General features: G+C 50.3%; 1 protein-coding gene across 5 annotated transcripts in view; it reads left to right on the plus strand.

Moving 5' to 3' along the window:
- Nucleotides 1-6,036: 6,036 nt before the first annotated feature.
- PPARD (peroxisome proliferator activated receptor delta) overlaps nt 6,037-21,832 on the plus strand; it is a 36,711-nt gene continuing 20,915 nt past the window's right edge. For 2 of the 5 annotated variants that reach the window (XM_048826513.2, XM_048826515.2), the window contains exons 1-2: nt 6,039-6,105; nt 10,280-10,368. The gene's annotated coding sequence lies outside the window, so the exon portion shown is untranslated. Of the gene's footprint in view, nt 6,106-8,919; nt 8,943-10,279; nt 10,369-21,832 lie in introns of those variants that run through there. The other 3 variants (XM_048826512.2, XM_048826514.2, XM_048826517.2) reach the window with 2 other exon arrangements.

Raw genomic sequence — 21,832 nt, forward strand, 5'->3', positions numbered from 1 at the left:
TGATCAGCAATCGTTAGTGTGACCAGGAAGCCACAGAGGTATGTGGCTCTGTACAGCTGGTAACCTAGGTCAGTCCAAGAGCAGAAATCAAAGCCTGAAGGAGGTCGGAATTAGTCCAGCACAAGGATGGGGCAGCTTGTGGCCATTCAGGGAATGGAAATGGGAGTGAGAAGAGCTCTGGAAGCTGAGCATGGTAGCTGGGAATCCATCCCAGAACCTCCGTGGTGGCCCGGCAGCTCCTGTTGAATTGAAATTGGTGGGAGGGGCGAGCACACAGCTGAGTAGCTCCTGGGATCCAGTCCACAGTCAGGAATGGGCCTAGGAGTCACAGGGGCGTGCTCAGGCGAGGAGGAGTGTAAGGAGAGAGGGGGAGGCGTGGGGTGACGGAGGTGGAGGCAGGAGCAATGCAGAGGCTCTGGCGTGGAGGCAGAGAAGCTGGAACTGCAGAAGCAGGGAAATGAATGCAGTGATCTGAGACCACACCGAGGTGCAGACAGAAGAGGCATCCGCATTGCATGCTAAGGCTCCATCGTTCGTTGTCTTGGGCAGGTAACTGTCTCACTATTAAGTATCTTCCAAGTGCCAGTAGAGAGGGGTATGGTGCATGTATGTTATCTGACTGGTCAGAGCAGGGACCTGGTAGCTAGGACTCCCAGGTTCTATTTCTTCTTCTGGTGGGAATGTGGTCCAGGGATTAGAGCAGGAGATGGGACGTCAGGACCCCCGGCTTCAATTCCTGGTTCTGCCACTGATCACTGCATGACCTTCGACAAGTCATTTTCCTTTCTCCCTCTGACAAAGGGGGAAAATACTTGTCTCACAGGGCTTATATAAACACTGGTTGAAAAGTGTTTTGAGATCCTCCAGTGCAAGCTGCTGGCCAGGCACAAAGGAGCAGTATTAACAGTGCAATCAGCACAGTCCAAAAGCAAACTCACAAAGCAGGAGTCCGGCTGCGGGATCCAATAAAGATAGATAAGAAGCAGTACATAGTAGGGCCAGTTCAGAAGCCAGGGCTACCCTTCGGACTAAGCAGTCCAGGAGCCTTTGTAACACTTATCTGGGTTAGTCCTGATGCTTGAGCCTGTAAATTTCTTGAGACAAGGTCTGTTTATCCTCTTTGTTCTGCCTAATCTATGGGTATTTACAGGGCTCCCAGCGCCAGAGTCCATCAGCACTAAACCTTCCAGTGCCCAGAATGCTGCCACTGCTCAGTGAATAATTCGTCGCCATTAATAATTTCATGGCCTAAGATCAGCAGCAGCCTGTATCATTTGGTCATATTTTTACCCTCATTCTTACACCAGGGCTGGTTGCGGGTGTGACCAACTGGCCCAGTAACCCCACTGGCCAGTCGCCAGTCTGTTGTGAGTGGACCCAGGGGCTGGGTCCCACAGGCTGCCAAGTCAGGTGGGTCTGGGTAGCAGCTCCTCACTGATTCTAGCCCTGGGTCTTCAGGGCACGCTCCCAGGCCCCCTAAACTCCAAAACCAGCACCTCAGCCCACGCAGTCCTTCCCGCAGCCTCCTCTGGAGCTCCACCAAGGCTGTGAGCACAGAGTTACAGATCTTGGAACAAACAACAAAAGTCCAGAGCTGCCCCGTGCCCTCGTCTGAGCTCGCCTTGTCCGAGGCTGCGGTTTGTCAGCGTTTCAGGCTGGGCCGAGTCCCCCCATCCCCTGCACGTCCTCCTTACGTGTCCGAGGGCTGACTCCCCTCCACACAGCAGTCCTTGACTCTGAGGAATCATAGAATCATAGAATATCAGGATTGGAAGGGACCTCAGGAGGTCATCTAGTCCCACCCCCTGCTCAAAGCTCTAGCCCTCACCGGTCTTGTGGGTCCCCCCTTGTGTAGAGACTGTAGGTCCAGGTGGCTGGGCCAGCAGCTGAGAGACAATCAAAGTGGATGGTTCCAGCTCACTTTGTGGTGATGTAGGGACCGTCTGTTGCTGAACTGCCTGCAATGCTGTTGGGCAGGTCCAGGCTTGTGCATCACAGCGCCCTGCATTTCCGCATCTAGTATAAGAACAAGACAGCGTTTGGAGCTTGACACAGCCACGTGACACAGCCACGCTGTCACCGTGTGCTCAGGCCCTGATCCTGCATTGCTCACAGTCCCACAAACCCCTCTGCCCGCTCAGCGAGCGTTCCCTGCAGGAGCAGGGGGATACACTTCCCTCAGAGAACCCAGGGTGCGCACACTCTCTCTAGTCACCACACTAGCCATGTGTGGCTGGTTCAAGCAAAAAATTCACAGGTTAGCACACAAGGGGCTAGATCCCTCACCTGAGCCACCTCTGCAGACTCAGGTTTGCCAGATATCCAGGGGCAGCGCTGCCCTCTACTTAAAAGCTCAGGGAGTTCTCAACCTTTCCCAGCCTGAGCCCTTCGCTTAGATCTGCCCCAGCCCCACTTCTTGTTACCAACAGGGGAAGGACAAGGTGATCGCTACCCCCGCCACCTTCATGACCCCCAGGTTGAAATCCTATGGACTAGCACAGGGGTCCTCATCCTGCTGATATTTAGTAGCACTCTGCTGCCAGCCAGGGTCCCGGCCGCCGGCCCCCCTGCCGGCCTGGATGGACGGAACGCGGGGCCAGCAGCCGGGGCCTCATCTGGCAGGGACCAGCAGCCAGAACCCCAGACTGGCAGAGGGCTGAGTGGGGCCGGCGGCCGGGACCCTGGGCCAGCAGCAGGTTGAGTGGGGCCAGCGGCCGGGACCCCGGCTGGCAGGGGCCGGCAGCCAGAACCCCAGACTGGCAGAGGGCTGAGCGGGGCCGGCAGCCGGGGCCTCATCTGGCAGGGGCCGGCAGCCGGAACCCCAGACTGGCAGAGGGCTGAGCAGGGCCGGCAGCCGGGACCCCGGCTGGCAGGGGCCGGCGGCCGGAACCCCAGACTGGCAGAGGGCTGAGCAGGGCCGGCAGCCGGGACCCCGGCTGGCAGGGGCTGGCGGCCGGAACCCCAGACTGGCAGAGGGCTGAGCGGGGCCGGCAGCCGGGACCCCGGCTGGCAGGGGCCGGCAGCCGGAACCCCAGACTGGCAGAGGGCTGAGCGGGGCCGGCAGCCGGGGCCTCGTCTGGCAGGGGCCGGCAGACGGAACCCCAGGCCAGCAGTGGGCTGAGTGAGGCCAGCGGCCGGGACCCCGGCTGGCAGGGGCTGGCGGATGGAACCCCAGACTGGCAGCGGGCTGAGCGGCTCAGCGGTTCCATCTGCTGCCCATGCTGCCAGTCGAGGGTTCTGTGTGTTCTCTCTTCCCACACATGCTCCCTACTCAAAACAATACTCAGCAGAAAGCTCCTGGTCAGGCTCACGCACCCCTTTTGTCTTTTAGATGGGGGCTTATGCTTACAGTTATGTTAATTGAAGGGTGAGTTCACACCTATTGATCTCGATGGGGCTCATAACAATAATTATATTGAGATGTCCCATAGTAAGGAGAGGACAATTTGCTGCAACATAAAGATGTTTGGGTGGACTGTTGTTATAATGTATAGCACCTGGCTTTTTAATAGTTCTGTTTCATTGGTAGATCTGAAAGCATAATGCTTTTATCTTCACAACACCCCTGTAAGGCAGAGCTGGACTATTATCCCCCTTTTTACAGATGGAAAACTGAGGCACAGAGATGCTAAGTGAGTTACCCAAGGTCACCCAGGAAGTTTGTGGCAGAGGGGGGAACTGAACCTGTTACAGGCTCCATGCTACTACCCTAATCCCCCAGCCCATCCTTCCATCTGCTGATAGCAAGCCAAGAAGATGTCTGATGTGACACGAGGTTCGGCTCCAGGGGCCTGAGAGTGTGACAAGCCGAGTGATGTCTGGATGCCATACTCTGCTGTATTGTGCTCTGAGGACACAAGCTGATCGCATTTTTTTTCAAATGAAAAACATTTTTGTCAAAAAATCGTCTTGTTGCCCAAGTGCGACATTTCACACAAACCATTGTGGTTCTCAAATGTTTGATCATTTTTACTTTTAATTGATCAGTTAGGGGGGATTGTTTACGATTTCGGGGAGTTGATTTTTCCCCCTTTGTTGCTAATTAATTATTATAAATTAATAAATTCTAAATGGACCAGGACCCCACTGCACTAGGGGCTCTACAATCACAGAATGAAGAGATGATCCCTGCCCCTGTCACTATCTAAGACAAGAGACAACAGATGAATACAGACAGACAGTGGCTTAGTCCTCTGCCACTGACCTGTTGCATGACCTTGGACAAATCACTTTCTCTGTCTGTGCCTTCGTTTCCTTTCCCACCCATTCTCTGTCTTGTCTCTTCAGACTGCAACCTCTTAGGTACAGGGACTGCCTCTTACTTTGTGTATGTACAGTGCCTGGAATAATGGAGACCTCTATGCGTGACTGTAGGAGAAATAAGTCATTTGTGTCCTGATCCTGCAAGCACTATGGGACGTCAGTGGGGCTTCTCATGAATACGGTGTTCCAGGCTGTGGTTTGTCTTGCAGAATTGGGCCATGCTGGGTCTCTCCTGCACCCCAAAACAACTGAATTAGAAAAAAGTTATTTTGAAAAATTCTACATTTTAAAAACAAACAAAAATTTCAAGAGAAAAATCCACAGAAAAAGTAGAAATAGGAGCAGTTTAGTCCATTTGGAAAGCTAGTGGAAATAAATGTGTATATGTATATATATATATATATATATGTGTGTGTATATGTATATATAAAATTAATCATCCAGCCCTAGTGCTGGCATTTTGATGCACGGTAGGCATGCTGGCCCAGTGTAAACACTGGAGCACGAATGTTTATCCTATTGCATAAAAGGTGACATCCTAGTTAGTTCCTGCTCTTTTGATATCCCTGTGTTTTTCTGATGAGAGCCTCATACTAATTACCCTCTGCTCCTACCCCTACAGGAGCAGTCCCTCCAAAGCATGTATATATGCCTTTCATCTCAAACGCCTACAAATTTCCTGCTGTCTCCTATACATAACATCCCGCATTCTGCAGCCTCGCCCCAGATATATGTCCCACTGATGTTCTTCCTACCCCCTTAAGAAGCATCCCATATAGGCATGCTCTCATGGAAGCATCCACCACAGATGATTCACACTCCACCATGGGTCATTCACACATGAAAGGCATCCCTGCCTGGTTCCCTACAAGGTAACACCCCATGGATCCCCCCCCCCCCCGTATCTTCTATAGGGTATCACTCCTCTAGGCGCATCCTCTGTCACCAGCTCTGGCCAGTGCCTCAGTTTCCCTGTGGGGTGGGCGGTTTGACTTCGGGCTGACCCAGAAATAGCCCAACTGGATGACAGAGGAACTCCGACCAGGGGTAGAGGGACAGTGCAACCTTTGCAGACCCCTGTACCCCTTGCAGGCCTCTGATTTGGCTTGTGGAGGCCCAAGTTCCACCTCGCTTAAAATCTACTTGCTTACAAAACCAGACCTAAAAGGACGGAAGGGTCGCAGCTTGCTTGTACTGCAAAATGGCTGACTTTCTCGTGTTTACCATATAATTATAAAATAAACCGACCGGAATGTAAATGGTGTACTCAGATTTCGGCGTATGGTCTAGAGCGCCGGATAAACAAGTCACGGTCTGTGTGAAACGGTTAGTGCGTGCTGACTTTGCTAGGGCTTTTTCTGTAGCCTGTTGTAAAACTAGGCAAGTATCTAGATGAGCCGATGTCCCCCTGGAAGATCCCTGCGTACCCCAGGGGGACACGTACCCCCCTGGCTGAGATTGAGACCTGCTGCTCTAACAGACTCATTGCCCCCAGCTCATTCCCTACCCAGCATGCTTTGCTCACAGCCTACAAGTCCCATGATCCTCCTGGCATAGTTTCCCCGCTGACATTTCCGGCTTTGCCTGGTCCTGAGCGCCCGCCAGGGGGCGCCGGGCCTCCTCCTGCAAGGGGAGGGGGGGGCGGAACGGGCTTGGGCCGTTGCTGTGGCGATATGCTAATATAGCCCAGGCGCTGCTGATTGGCTGGATGGGGCTGGGTACCTGGTGGCGTCAGGGCGGATGCGTGTGACGTATTGACGGGGGGGTGGGGCTAGGGGGAAAAGTTCTGGGCTGAGCTGGAGCTTGACGGGGGGCGGGTTGGAGCCTCCGCGTTGGCAGCAGGTGAGGGGGGGGGGAAGGGACCTCCCCCGGGAACCCTCTGTCCTGAGCCCCACTGGGGGGAGGGGTCCCCTCTGCTGACACCCCCGCCCCCAGCCCTGTCTCCGGAGGGATCCCCCTCTGCCCGCCGCCCCCCCCAGCCCTGTCCCCGGGGGGGGTCCCCTCTGCCCGCCGCCCCCCCCAGCCCTGTCCCCGGGGGGGGTCCCCTCTGCCCGCCGCCCCCCCCCAGCCCCGTCCCCGGGGGGAGAGACCCCGCAGCCCCCCCCCAGCCTTGTCCCCGGGGGGGTCTCCCTCTGCCCGCTGCCCCCATCCCCTTCCCAGGGGACTCCTCTGCCCCCAGCCCTCTGTCTGCGGGGGGCGGGGGGGCCCTCTGTCTGCCAGTCCCTTCCCGGGGGGAGGGACCCCTCTGCCTCCAGCCCTGTCTCTGGGGGGGATCCCCCTCTGCCCGCCGCCCCCCCCAGCCCTGTCTCTGGGGGAAAGGGGGCCCCCCTCTGCCCGCCGCCCCCCCAGCCCTGTCTCTGGGGGGGGATCCCCCTCTGCCCGCCGCCCCCCCAGCCCTGTCTCTGGGGGGGATCCCCCTCTGCCCGCCGCCCCCCCAGCCCTGTCTCTGGGGGGGGATCCCCCTCTGCCCGCCGCCCCCCCAGCCCTGTCTCTGGGGGGGGATCCCCCTCTGCCCGCCGCCCCCCCAGCCCTGTCTCTGGGGGGGGATCCCCCTCTGCCCGCCGCCCCCCCAGCCCTGTCTCTGGGGGGGATCCCCCTCTGCCCGCCGCCCCCCCAGCCCTGTCTCCGGGGGGGGATCCCCCTCTGCCCCCAGCCCTCTGTCTGCCAGTCCCTTCCCGGGGGGGGACCCCTCTGCCTCCAACCCTGTCTCTGGGGGACCCCTCTGCCAGCTGCCCCCAGCCCCTCTCTGTCTGCAGCCGACCCCCTGCCCCGGGAGTAAGGGGGGAGGGGGAACCTCTCTGTCTGCAGCTCCCAGCGTTCTCCTGCTGTTCTCTCTGAAGCAGGAGTGTGAGGGAAGTGGGCCTGTCTCTGGTAATGGGGCGTTGAAAGGCAGGTGGAGGGTCTGAAGCGAGTGTCATCTCAGGTACAAGGTGCTGGGGGGAGAGGTGTAACCAAGGAGGGATTCGTGGTCAGAGCAGGGAATGGGAGAAAGAGGGTGCCTGGGTTCTAGCCCGGCTCTGGGGCAAGGGTGTGATCTTGTGGCTTGAGTAGGAGACTGCGGACATAGGACTGGTAGGTTCCACTGGCTGGCTCAGTGACCTGCCACAAATCTCATTTCCTCTCTGTGCCTTGGTTTTCCTGTCTATAAACGGAGGGTGACGCTTCCTTATCTCTCTATTGTAGTCTCGAAGCACTGTAGAACTATGTATAGAGATCACACCGCCCACCTAGGACATACAGCCATGTCTGGGGTGGGATCCAGTAGAAATAGAGCAGCTGTGTATCAATGCTACATGGATGTTTAGGACAGCAAGTAAAGAATCTTGTATCTAGATGAAACTGCTTGTAGGTGAGGGCAGAAAAACAGCCCTTGCTTATTTCCCAGGTAGGCTGCAAGTTTTAATTAATTGATTAATTATATGTTAAGGGCCTGGAGATTCTTGGATGGAAGACAAAGGAATGTAAAGATGCAAGACAGCCACCCAGCTTCCTAGATTAGAGACTGGTTTCTTTCACCCCTCACCTCCTTACTCGTTTATTGACTTAGGCTTGTTGCATCTTTTTTATTCCATGCTGACCAGCTCCCAACTCCTTGCTGCAACAGCTGACTCCTTTGTGATACAGTGTTTAGCTCTACCTCAGAACAAGAGAGCTTTCCCCATCCAAGTGTAATAGCCTCTTTCCCAAGCAGATTTCCTCCTGCCTGTCTGCTGTGGAAAGGGATGGTCAATCTGCCTTCCTGACCTTGCTGCTCTTTCGACAGCTGGTGCTGAGTGACTACCCATCAGATCCTACAAAACTGCCCTCCTCACTTTCAGTGAGAAGATCTCAAAGCACTTCAGACAGTAGAGAATTAAGCCTTGTAACTTTGATGTAGGTGTGTAGTACTATCTATAGGTGGAGAAACTGCAGCAGAGAGAGGGGCTAGGACCTGCATCTCTTGATTCCAATCCTGTGCTTTAAGTGCACAACTGTTTTTCCTCGTTCTTATTATTAAGAAATCCTGTCTCTTATTATTTTGTACGACTGTAGTTTAGTAGCTGAATTGCCTGTATTGACTCAGTCTGCCATGGCAGACTAAAACAACTTAGAGTGACCCTTTAACAGCCCATCTTGTCTGATCAGACAGGCACACAGGTGTAAACATCTTCCCCTCCAACTGCCATGTCATGGGCAGAGCCCTTGTGAAAAGGGGCTGGCTAGACAGCCACGGAGGCTGAAGATCTCTTCTGTACTGTAAAGCAGGTAAGTGGGGGCAGTAGCACAGCAGATTCTCCCCCGCCCCCTGGGTTCCTGCCAACGTACATCAGCGCTGACCTGGAGGGATCGTCTTAGCATGGAAAGGGAATTCAGTCTCCAAGGGCCAAGTATCTCTTAGTCCCTTGTTGGTAGGGAGGCCAGTGGTGATGGTTCTTGTCACCATACACGTGTCCTTTAGAGGCTGGTCTGAGACCTGCCATCTTCATTTCCCATTGGCCTCAGGACAGCTGTCAGATAGTAATGATTTCTGGCCATTCCCCACCTGGATTTTGAATGGGTGGCCCTGATGTGACCCTCGATATCCTATTTCCAATTGCTGGAACCAACTCAGCCTTCTTGCGGGGCCTGTTTTCTTACTGACGCCTTCACTTTCTCACACCAGGTTGAAGGCCCCCAGATACAAATGTGCTGAAAGCTGGGTGAGTTTCTTCCTTAACAGTTTGAGCCTGTCAACCTCGAAGAATAGAGGAAGCTTTGGGAGGAGCTGGGATGTTCGCTGAGCTTTCTTTCATGCTCTGTTGAGTTGGTGCAGGTATCGCCTTGCACCAAGTGGTGATGGGGCATGTCCTGACATTGGGTTGAGAGCAGAGCAAGGTGAACTAATGACTTAATATTGGTTTTCAAACTTGTGTCTGTCTCTGTTGGCAGTTGGAGCTCGGACAGTGTCATAAGGTGTGTGCAGTCAGGGTGTGTCGGCACTGGATCTCCTGTAGAGCTTTGTGTTACATGGTCTAGGAAGGTTTTTACTGGTAGCAGAGATGAAGGAAGTGTACTTGAGTTCAAGGCACCTAGGTGTGTGTGATTTATCTTACTACCCAGAAATAATAATAAATTTGCAGACTTGGACTTACGGTATAGTTGTTTTCCCTTTTGGGAGGAATATTCTGCAACCCTAATGTCCTGTTTACAAAGGCAATTTATTTTATGACAGGTTTCAGAGTAACAGCCGTGTTAGTCTGTGTTCGCAAAAAGAAAAAGAGTACTTGTGGCACCTTAGAAACTAACCAATTTATTTGAGCATAAGCTTTCGTGAGCTACAGCTCACTTCATCGGATGCATACTGTGGAAAGTGTAGAAGATCTTATTGTAGACACAAAGATCTTCTACACTTTCCACGGTATGCATGAAGTGAGCTGTAGCTCACGAAAGCTCATGCTCAAATAAATTGGTTAGTCTCTAAGGTGCCACAAGTACTCCTTTTCTTTTTATTCTAATGCATAGATCTTCTCACCTCCCATACTGACAGGACACTCCCTCAGCACCTGGGCTAAGGAAACCCCTCCTAACATTTCTAAGAAGCGTCAGTGTCTTTAATACCAACTCTCTATGTTGTCCTCAAGGTCTGATGTATTCAGGCTGTAGTTTCTTATAGTGTAAGTCAGTTGTGAAGGTCTAGTTGAGGGTCTTCCAACATTACGCTTGGTCTCAGACCAGTGTTCTCTTGATATTTCAACTTCGAGGTCTATGACTTCCGCTGTTGGCAGCTGTACTACAATCCATAGAAACCACGAAAGAGTCTTTAATAAACGTCTGCGACTGCTGAACAATTCTGTTCTTCTCAGGCTTTTGCCTTCCACAAGACCAGGGGCATTACCCTAGAGTTCAGTCTGAGCGTGCAGCAAGGGTGCGTATAAACTTTAGAGTGCATATACACTTCAGAGTTGCAGTTCGATCTGCTCCCATTCTTCCCGTGGCATAGAAATAGCTGGACTTCATGCACATCAGTGGAGATTTGTGTTATGTTGTTCTCTTGCAGTTTTCTTCAATATGCAGCTCTTTGTGGTGATATGGTAACTACGTGGTAGCTTTCACCAGCAGGCGAACAGTGACAGCAGCTCCAGAGAGGTAACCCTTCCCTTCATGTGCAATGTGGTTGACAAAGACTTTTGCCCTATCGGGTTTTTTAAAAACTCAGTGTAAAAATGTGTGAATTATCTTCAAGATCTGTTCCATGCATTTTGGAGGTCTTATTAGAGTCTGCAGAATTTAAGCTTTCCCTCTTTCTTTAGTCCGTTTCTATCCTTATGTTTATGTAATTTTCTGACTGTGAACTTTATGGGGCTGCATAGACAGACAGCCTGTTCCCACTCATCTCTCAACTATAATGAAGACAGGCTAAAAATTGTTAGCTGTTTTTAGTGACTGGAAGTTGAAGCTAGACTGGAAATAAGGTGTAGATTTTAAACATGAGAGTAATTAACCATGTGAACAATGTACCCAGGGTTGTGGTAAATTCTCCATCATTTGCGATTTTTAAATCAAGATTGGTTGCTTTTCTAGAAGACATGCACTAGTTAAGCAGTGATTATTTAGAGGGAGTTCTCTGGCCTGTATTATGCAGAAGGGTAGACTAGCTAATCACAATGCGTCCCATCTGTCCTTAGAATCTATGAATTTCACTGCATTTTAACAGAAACATCAGCTGTTCTGAGATTGTGGGTGGGGCCTGGGGATGTAGAAAGAGCTTAGATAAACTCTATGACTGTTTTTCCATCACTCCGACTACTGCGTATATTCTTATGTAACTGTCTCCTTTACATGAGACAAAAACAACTGAGTTAACTGCAGAGATGAAATGCGGTTTGTTAGGACATCATGGGACATGTGCTCTGAGAACTGTTGTTGTTTTCCCTAGGCTTCTGAGTTGGCACACAAAGTACAACGCAGTCACATGGGAACCAAAACGTTGTGTGTAGGCTTGATTTCTTTCTGCCACAGCGCACATCATGGTAACTTAGCTGAACGGGCTGCTGTTTGCTAGTGCACACACTTTAGGAGAACTCACATTTTATTTTACATCTGTTTCTGCTGGGTTTTTTTTTAAGCATTCAAGACATGAGCCTCGAAACATGTTTATAGCATGTGGAAAAGATTTTGTAATGATCCTGTATGAGGCTTTGTTGATCATAAAGCCATTGTTATACAAAATAGCTTATTGATGTTCACTGGTATCCTTTTTCTAGGACGCTGCTTAGGATTTCTTGTTGACAAAACTGTGTGTTTATACAGTACATCTGTTATGCTATGGGAAGTGTATATTCTGTGGCTTTAGAATTATGGATTGGAAATCTGCATTCTTAGAGACCAAGCGACTAGCAGTAAAGGAGATAAGTGGAGGCCTTTACTCAGCAGATCCAACTGCAGTTACCTTCTCTGTGAAATTCTTTAAATTGGGAAGGAGGAGGTCCTAGCATTCAGGACTGAGAGATCATTCTGCTGCCAATGAAACTCAGCCTTGTTCTGAATGCAGAACTGTGAGGGGCTTGGTTTGATTTGTGATTTGGATTGTTGTCTACCCAGGTCCAGCAGAGCAGCAAGTTTGCTGAAGTTCAAGCCACAGGTTGGAGAGATCCTTGGCTAGGTATATAGCCAATTCATTGTAAGGTACTTAACAGCAGTGTGCTCTTCTACAAATTAAATGTTCAAAAATGACTTGCCCTTCTTGCAATAAGCTCTTAAAATCTTGGAAGTCATGGAAGAGCAGAAACAACTTCTAGAGCTAAGGATTAGCAGAGATGTCTAAGAGTTGATTTTTTTCAAAGAGCTCTAAAATGCACTGGTAGATTACTTCCAAAATTCCTGTGCCACACCAGGATTCTGGGTAGAGTTAGTAGTATGAATTTGGGACCTTTGGGTCAAGGGACTATGAAATACGCCTCCCTCAATGACTTGATTGTAATGTGGGTCTGTGCGGCACTGCTGAGAGCAAGAAAGAGATTGCAAGGCAGAGAGGTGGGAGGCTGGAAGAGCATGTCAGTTTCAAGACCACTTTTCAAAATGCTGTAAAACATTTGCGTGAAGAGTGGCTGGGAATGTGGTATGCCACTTGAGGGCCTGGAGAACAGTTTGTGGGATGAACTTGAGGGCATTTGGTCAGGCATGTTCCTGAGGTACAGCATCTCCCAACCCTCTCCAAATCATTTAGTCAGTGAGATACTGAACCACACGCTGTACCAGTAACAGATGTCTGGAAGTTAATTGCTGGTGGCAGAGTGAGGGAAGGGGCAGGAGGCCTGCCGTGAATTATAATGTGTCTCTAGATACTGCGTTGTGCCCATGTTTTCTGGGCTCCTGGGTAGCGATAACTGAGTGGGATGTCTGTATTATGTGGGAAGTATCACCTTAATTCTGCATGTTCTGGCTTGCCAATGCTTGTGTTTTGGCAACTCACATTCTTGAGGAGACCAGGGCAGTGCTGGAACTCCATGTTAACAAAGCTTCTCTAGGTGTGATGGGGATGGTAGGTGGTTTATGGACATTTTCACCTCTTGTCTTTTGTGTGCATTTGGCTCAGGTTGTGAGACCATGAAAGCTGTTACCACGTGGTGACTGACATGTGATGCAAGTCAGATGAGTATGTGGATTCACTGTAGTTGTAGTAGATGCTGACAGAGCAGTTGGCACTAATTGATATCCTTGTTGGCATTAGCATCTTTGACAGAGATTTATTGTCTGGTTTCAGCAAAGAACTGGGAGTCGGAGCTCTTGGGTTGTACTCTGAGCCCTGCCACTGAATTCCTGTGTGACCTTGGACAAGGCACTTAACAGCTCTGTGCCTCCATTTCCCCATCTCCAGAATGGGGATAATACCTAAGTCGCAGGGACGTTGTGTGAGGTTTTACCAAGTGCTCTGTGCTTCTGGAAGGTGTCATAGAAATTCAAACTGTCAGGAGCATGGACAGCGATGAGAATGATTTTATGCAACTGTTCTGATTGCCAAAGCTGCTTTTGCAGGAACAAGGTAACAGAAGAGCTGAAACTTTGGTCAAACAAAACCTCCACCCCTGTTTTAAAAACGGGGAAATCCCACTCCCCTAGACAGTGTTGGGAGAGAGACAGCAAGAAAACTGCCTTACCTTCAAGCTTCCTGAGAGGGGTTTTACACTAGTGCATTTAACAAAGTAGTTAAAAACCCTCTCAGGAAGCTTTATAATTGGCTGTGCCCATATCCTTATGGCAAACGTTAATGTGCTTTTTCTCTCCTGTGGTTTGAATGGAGACTAAGTGAACACTGTGGTTTTGTTCTAACAATTTCAGTCTGTACATTCCCTGGCCCTGCTAAATCCTCTTTCTTTCGGCACAGGCATAATCAATCCATGTCAGCAGAGCCCTGAGAATGGGGTTTACCTGCTGTTGCACAGGGTATTTTGGTAGGGTCTACAAAATCAACAGCCGTTTTTGGTGAGATGAGCGTAATCTCAATAAAATCTGCAGTCTGAAGGATTTCCTCATTTGCAAATGAATGCATAGGACCTAAAATTGGAACTGTTAGGTTAGCTGCTGCAGCAGAGGCCAGGAGAGAGGGACGTATCTGTAGGAAGGGAAAAGGAGTAGCTTTACCTTACAGGATTTTGTTGGCCAACACAACAATGGTGACTGTTAGTGCAAATGTCTTTGGGACTTGCTGGCGAGTGGATAAAATTGCCAGGTTTGCTCCTGTAACTGATGAAACGGGCTCAGTGAGGTCAAAAATACACAGTTTAAAAGCTCTTAAAATGGTAACTGCCTTGGGCTTGTGAACTAGTTTTTACTGGGCTGTTCTGGGGCCTGCTCCTGAGCGTCGCTGTCCACCTACATCTACAGTCCTAGGGAAATGCCGGCACTCAACACCCTCAGGATCTAGCGTGTGTTTAGAGAGGAAGAATGGGCGTCAGGACTCTGCCTGTGTTCTATTCCAAGCTCTGCTCCTTTGGCCTAGACTCTTGTCTGCAGCTCAGTTTTCCCCATCTGCAAAATGGGGATAATGTGGAGCTAAGACTCAAGAAGCTCTTTGAGATGCTTGGGTGAGAGGGTCTTCAGAAATGCAGGGTGGTATTGTTATTGGACAGCACTTGCTGGGGATGAGTTAGCGAGTGCCATGCTCGAAGTCCGACCCAAACTGTGGCACCGAGCATGGCAGTTTGTTTCACTCACCACTTCCCAGCTTTTCCGTTCAACAACCTTGCTGCACTTGTCGTGCTCTGAGTCCCCTGTTTGCCTCAAGAAATGTTGCGGCTTTGCTTACTCGCACCTCTCCGTCTTGTTCTATAATTACTGATCTTGAAACCAGATCCTTTCACGTGGTCCGTTCAGATCTGTGAGGACAAGAGGATTGTAAGCAAGCAAATGCCTCGGAATAACACATGAGGGGCCTGCAGGAACTTCAGAAAGTTTGTTCGGTTCAAAATATCAGTTTTGTTGTACTCCTGGAGCTCCTTAGCACCCCTCTTCCTTTCGCCTCCCCCAAGACTTTAGGGAGAGGCAGGCATACATACAGTCCTCAATAGGTCTCATTGCTGCCCTCTCCAAGAGGACTACAGTGGAATCGCATCGTACGCACATTTAACTTACACGAATTCAACTGTATGCGCTTGGCAAAAAAAAAAGAAAAATAACAAGATACCTGTAAATTGTGCGGGCGATTCTGCCCACCATTCCACTCAATGAGTATATGCCCCAGAGTGAGCGTTAGATGGGAGATGTGAATCTGCTGTTCCCTCAGTCAGTCTCAGTTCCCGCGTGCCTCTCATAGTGTGAGCATCTTACCGCGCTGAGTGTGATTCTAGTGTTTAAAGATACTGTATGGATTTTTCGTACAACATGGCCCCTAAACGCCAGCCAATTACTTCATCTGGTGCTCAACCAAAGAAACCGCGATCTGCTCCAATGCTGGAGGAAAAACTGGCTGTGTTGGACTTATTGAGAGACGGTATGTAGCGCGTAAATATGGCTGCAACGAATCTAACATCCGTGCCATCAAGATTCGAGAGAGAGTAATTAGTCAAGCCGTGGCATCAAGTGCTCCAGTAACTGCTAAGGTGACGAGTCAGGTGCGTGATAAGACTTCAGTGAAGCCTGAAAAGGCATTAAACTTATGGCTGGAAGACATGAAGTGTAAACGTGTGGCTATCAATGGCAACACGTTGTGAGAAAAGGCTCTTAGCCTCTACGCACTGTTCAAACCTGCTGCCGAAGAGGGTAATTTTGACTATACGCGATTTTTGCCTTACGCGCTGACTTTAGAACCTAACCCCACGTAAGATGTGACTCCACTGTATAGCTTAAAGTATGGTTGCTAAAATTTGTAAAGCACTTTCAATATGTGAAATAGCATAATCGGGGCTGGGGATTTATGTGGATAGGTGAGGGAGAGGCAGAGGCTTGCCTTTGTCTAGTGGTCTAAGCAGAGGGCTGGGATCCAGGAACCCATGAATTCTAATCCTATTCCTGACACCAACACCTTCTGAAGCCTCCACAGGCAAATCATGGAAGGTTTCTGTGTCATGATCCCCCCCCTCCCCCACCTTAGGAGTGAGGGGAGGGCTCATTAACGTTTGCAAAGCGCTACTTATAAAGTTGCGAATGTCTTATTCTTATGGGTGTTGTAAAACTGCTGTCACTTGGAGCTCTGTGGGATGCTAGCCCTGTGACAGTGAGCTCAATCCCATATTGTCGTCGTCAAGTCCAGCGGGGAGGGCATGTTGCTTTTTTGACTCGCTGACTAGCACTGTTGGTCATACGCAGTGTGGGGTGTACTTCAGTTTGTGAACAGCCGCTGTACAGAGGTTCTCTGCCTTGCTGCTAGTGCAGTGGTAGGTAGAACAGGTAGGAAGGACTGGAGAGACAGTGCAACCAGCTGGATCCCTTGGCTGCCTGTGCATTCCAGCACCTCCAACTAGATGGGAGCTGCCTGACCGTGCCATGGAATTACTAGGGGACTGTTCCATCAGCACAGTTAATTGAAGATCTTCTACAACATTGATATTTCTCTTTATTTTCAAACACTGTTAAGAACCCTTGTGCCTCTAGTCCAGGAGTTCTCAACTTTTTTCTCTTCGAGGTCCCCCTCGACATGCTATAAAAACTCCAGGGCCCAGAGGGGCCTTGGGCATAGGTGTAGTTTGACTTCTATTTTGGGGTGGGGCTTGAACCACCTCCACATGGTGGGGTCCAGGGAGGGAGTGCCGCCTCCACCCCCTGATTCACCTCAGCCGGCCACCCAGCGTGTCTGTGTCGGGGGGTGGGGGGGTGCAACCAAAAATTATAACTCAAAGGTGGGGGGCTTAGCTCAGAAAATTTGAAAACAGGGAGGGGTTAGCTGGGGCTGTGTGCACCCAGAGAGTGGCTGTGGGTGCAGGGATGGGGGGGCTAGGGGCTATGTTCGGGCAGGGGGTAGCTCAGGGTGTAGGGAGAGGGGTATCAGGGAGTGTGTGCTGGGAGGACGTCCCTGTTCCCGGAGGGGTCTGCCAGCCACAGAGCCGGGGCTCCCAACCCAAGGGGATTCTTACTGGTCGCCTCTGCGGGAGCAAAGGGGGCTGGGAGACGAGGAGCAGCTTCAACCTGGGGCACCAGCAGGAGAGGAGGACATGCTGCTGCTGTCTGCTCCATGGCAGCAGCTTCCCCTTGTTACCTGGCTCCAGCTTCCCGCCTCCGACCTTGCCAGGGAGCGGGGAGAGGAGATGGGGGTGGAGCTGCCCCCGGGACTGCTGTGATCTTGTGCTGCAGTTTTGGTGCAGGGGGAATGCCCTCCATGTCCCCAATGCTGCCCTTGGGCTCAGGGGGTGCTGGGGATTGGAGCTTCACCCCTGCGCTTCCCGGCTTCAGCCCCATGGTGTCGGGGGCACTGAGGACTGGGGCTTCAGCTGCGGGGCACTGCGGGCCCCTTGAAAGGGATCGCAGACCCTTAGGGGACCGCAGACCCCCGGTTGAGAACCGCTGCTCTCGTCGAACGCCTCTTCTTGGCAATGTCTCGCTTATTCTGGATATTCCGGCTGTGTGCCAGTGAGACAGAACTGCCCAAACTTTCCCTCCCGTCCCTTTTTCACTGACTGCTCGTGTGGCCATGCTCCTCATTGTGAGCAATGTTGTCAAGCGCAAATACAAGAAGCAGCGAGGCTAATATTTAAACTGTTTAACTGCGAACAATGGTCCAAGGAACACTACTCTGTGTTTATAAAGAGGGAGGAGTCTGTGTTGCTGGCGTTGCTATCTGGTGGATCAAGGGACAGGGAGCAGGGACTCTTGGTGTCTATTCTTGTGACCACACTAGCTTTCTTCTTGCCCTTGGGCAAGTCTCATAGCTACCCTGTGTGTAATTTGGGAATAAACAATAACATTTGGAAATGATTTACCCCCTTGCATTTTCAAAACTCTGCCACTATTAACTAACCCTCCCCTCTCCCCAGTAAAGCAGCACTCTCCTCACTTTTCACACAGAGAAGTGAAGTGACTTGCTTTTGCACCTGGCCATGCTGCAGGAGGTTGGATAAGAACTTGGAAGTGCTGGATTTCTCACTCTTTGCTTGCTCCATTCACCCACTGATACCGCTCTTTGTAACAGGGGTGTTGTGAAGCTCCGTTTGTTACTGAAGTTGAGTTCCTGGGATGGAAAGTGTTTAGAAATGGACAAGGGGAAATACTAGTCTTTTCTAGTAACCGCCGTCTCAAGATCTCACAGCACTTTACACTCCTACATTTCCCCTCCCTAGGGTTAATTTATTATGATTTCACAATTGCAGTGGGGACTTCTAGCCTTGGCTGTAACCGAGGGAATGCTTGGACTGGCAAAGCTCTTTTAACTGCAAGGCAAAAAAGTAACTTCTGGCAAGTAGTGCCGTGGAATGTGTTTCTCCTGTCTAGGATTGTGAGTCCAAGAAGTCTTTTCTTCCCTCCTGCCAGCCCAGGAAACTCATTCAAGAGAAGAGAGCAAAGAGCCCTTGCAGGAACCTGTCCACTAGCTTCTCTCAGCCTGGATGGAAATGTGGTGTCAGGGCCTTGGTGTGAGGGAGGAGAGGATCCAGCATGTTTCGCAGTTTTTCAAAGGAGTCTTTCAGGAAGTGGGTGAATTTTAAATAAAATAAAGCAAAATGTACATCTGATCTGTGACTCACCGTGGGTAGTATCTGGTCTGAGTGAGTGAGGAAAGCTCCCTGTGCCCCATCGTCAAATGTGTCTGAATAATTGGCAGTAACATGATCATTGCAGTGTCGGCAGCTCCCTGCTTCTTCCTGTCTGGGTTCGTGCTTCACAGCAGCCAGATATAAACGTATCATAAAGCTGTACTGGGGAGAAGGTCAAAGAACTCGAGTGCACTTGTGGACAGAGAAGTGACTTTGCAGTTTCTTTGACACCCCCTCCCCCCCCCGCAGTCTATATGTGTTCGGGGCAGATTGCTCTTTTGGTCACCCTGTGCAGAGGAACAGGTTTGAACACAAACTCGTATGCTCTTCTGAAACCCGTCAACGTCTGGGCATAAGTGTAGTGACCATGTGACAAATGCTGCATGTCTTTTTCTTTTTACAGTAACATTAAAGGGAGAAGGGTGTGGAGTTTTCTGGCACAAATGTCTCTTGTACACATCGTGGGATTTCTGCAGAGGCAGTGTTGTCTGGTGATTGGAACAGGTGACTGAGCGTTGGGGGCTGGGGTGCAAATATCAACTGTTAGTGCATGGTGTAAACTCCAGAAAAAGCTTGGAGCAGGGAGTTAGGAATTTCCTGAGTTCTAGCTCTGCTACTTACTCAGACTTGGGCAAGTCGCTAGCGCGGTGATTTCCTTTGGAAAGGCGCTGAGCACCCGTGACGCTCGTTGAAATCAGTGAGGGTTGTCAATGCTTGAGGTTTCTGAACATCAGACCATTAACCTTTCTGTGCACCGGTCTGCTCATCTGTAAGATGTGGATAATGCTGACCTACTTCCCAGGGGTCTGGTGAAACTCGCTTCCATAATGTAAATTGCGTTGAGAGTCCCTCAAGAAAAAACGCTATATGGATGTAAAGAATTATTTTTCTTGGTGGGCTGTGTTTGGACGGAGAGATGTCAGCAACTATTTCTTAGCTCTTAAGTAGGGTATTAACATACCACCTCATAGCAAGTTATGCTGCTATTCGTAGGGTAGAGATGTAAGCAGTTTACAAAGTTTGAGCTTGATCTACGACCAAGTTCATTGCAGACTTTCAGACGCTTGTCTTGTCCAGTCCATTCTTTTAAATATCTGTGGTGTTATGAGCAAGAGAGAGCACCCAAAACTAGAATATCTTTGGCACTTACAACTTAAAATGTCCCAACAGATTCTTTTAAGGACTGAAACGTGACATGCCAAGTAAGCATCATCTCTGGAGAGGGCTGTATAATGGAAATGCTGAGGGAAGGAACAGTTCTAGTGACTGCCACTCAAGTGCCCTCTGTTGCAACGTGCAACCTGCATTGCAGTGACTTCCAAGTAGGTGAAAGGGGTGAGGCATGCTAGACTCTGCTGAGAATTCATCTGATAACGAAGGCAGTGTTCTGGGTTTTCAGGACTGAAAGCCGACAAACGGCAGTTTTGTTTGTCCGGGCTGCTGTTTTGCACCTTCGTTACCTCTCCTGAGTCACTCTGTTAGCTTGAGGGAGTTTATTTGGCTTTTACAACTCTGTGTGCAGGGAGCAGTACATGTTAGCATGGTGTAAAGGTTTTACCAGCCTGGGGTGGACCCCTTATTTGATGGACTTCAAATCAGCATTAACAAGTGCCAGCCAAACCCTTTTTATTCCACCACACGCCGTTATGGACTCAGTACATGCCATGTGGTACAGAAACAATTCGCTAGCGCATCATCAAGGATCTACAACCTATCCTGAAGGGCGACCCCTCACTCTCACGGACCTTGGGAGACAGGCCAGTCCTTGCTTACAGACAGCCCCCCAACCTGAAGCAAATACTCACCAGCAACTACACACCACACAGCAAAAACATCAACCCAGGAACCAAACCCTACTACGCACCCCAGTGCCAACTGTGTCCACATATCTATTCAAGGGACACCATCATAGGACCTAATCACATCAGCCACACCATCAGGGGCTCATTCACCTGCACATCTACCAATGTGATATATGAGATCATGTGCCAGCAATGCCCCTCTGCCACGTACATTGGCCAAACCGGACAGTCTCTACGCAAAAGAATAAATGAACACAAATCAGACGTCAAGAATTATAACATTTAAAAACCAGTCGAAAAACACTTCAATCTCTCTGGTCACTCGATTACAGACCTAAAAGTGGCAATACTTCAACAAAAAAACTTCAAAAACAGTCTCCAACGAGAGACTGCAGAACTGGAATTAATTTGCAAACTGGACACCATCAAATGAGGCCTGAATAAAGACTGAAAGTGGATGCATCACTACAAAAAGTAATTTCCCCCTGCTGATACTCACGCCTTGTTGTCAACTGTTTGAAATGGGCCACCTTGATTATGTTGGCCTCTGTGGGGAACGGGGATAAAGAGGGACCTGGACTCTGACATGGAAAGCAGTACTGTGGACTTGCCAGGCACTGCGTCTAACTTACGTATGCATTCTGTGAATGTCTGAATTGAAATAAATGCATACACCGTCAGGCTTGCACTCCTGGGTGGAAACTCGTTTGTGTTGGGGCCTGCCTCAGTGGGTGCAGAGAAACTGCCTGTTGGTCAAGTTCATCAGCACCAAAATGGTAACGGGAGGACGTCAGTCACTAATTGTCTTTACGTTTCCAGATGATATCGTCGTTATTACTAGCCCTTCCTTGCCCTCATCACTATGTCCGCCGGCTTTCTGGCTTCCAGCACTTTGTGTGTACATGCCTGTATGCATGTACCTTTCTCATGATGACTTGCTGATGCATTGGTTTAATCGTGGAGAGAAACTGGGACGTCACTCCATTCTTCCTCCTACGCTCGGACACAAGTGAAACGGGCACTTCCTCATTGAACTTCCAGCTGCTGCGAACCTAGTCACAAGATCTGGATGCTCATGAACTGCGACCAGCCTTAAGACCACGTTTGTGAGCTGCAGTTACTAACTACCAGGGTGAGAGCTTAGTCCTATTTGAAGTCAATGAAGTCAGTTTTGCCATTCACGTCAGTGGGGTCAGGATTTCACCCTGGGTGTTGGAAACTGCATCCTCTATGTTGGAGTCCCTCAGACCTTTCTGAATAGCTTATTACTCTTTGGAGGTGGAGTCCCCCTTTAATGGGTGGCCAGCTGTGCATCAACGTCTCTTCCCTGTGTTTCATGCCCTGGGCACAGCTGCCTCAGGCTGTCTTTCTGCATGTTTACTCTCCCGTTAGCTGGCTCTGTTCCCTGTTTGCCCTCTGATTTACCCTTTTTGTCTTGTGCCTCCCTCTCCTTTCTCTGTACTGTTCGGGGTGGCGTAGGGGGTCCATGGGTGAGTTTGCATGTGCTATTGCAGCTTAGCTGAGAGAAGCTTGGGCCAGCAGGCTTCTGCCCGAGCCCGCAGCCTTGTACAAACAGGCGGCGCTCCGGGGCTGCTGTGGAAGCAGGGAGAGAGGGTGGGTGGCTTTCGA

The sequence above is a fragment of the Caretta caretta genome, chromosome 21 (genome assembly GCF_965140235.1).
Source record: "Caretta caretta isolate rCarCar2 chromosome 21, rCarCar1.hap1, whole genome shotgun sequence".
NCBI classification, from domain to species: domain Eukaryota; kingdom Metazoa; phylum Chordata; order Testudines; family Cheloniidae; genus Caretta; species Caretta caretta.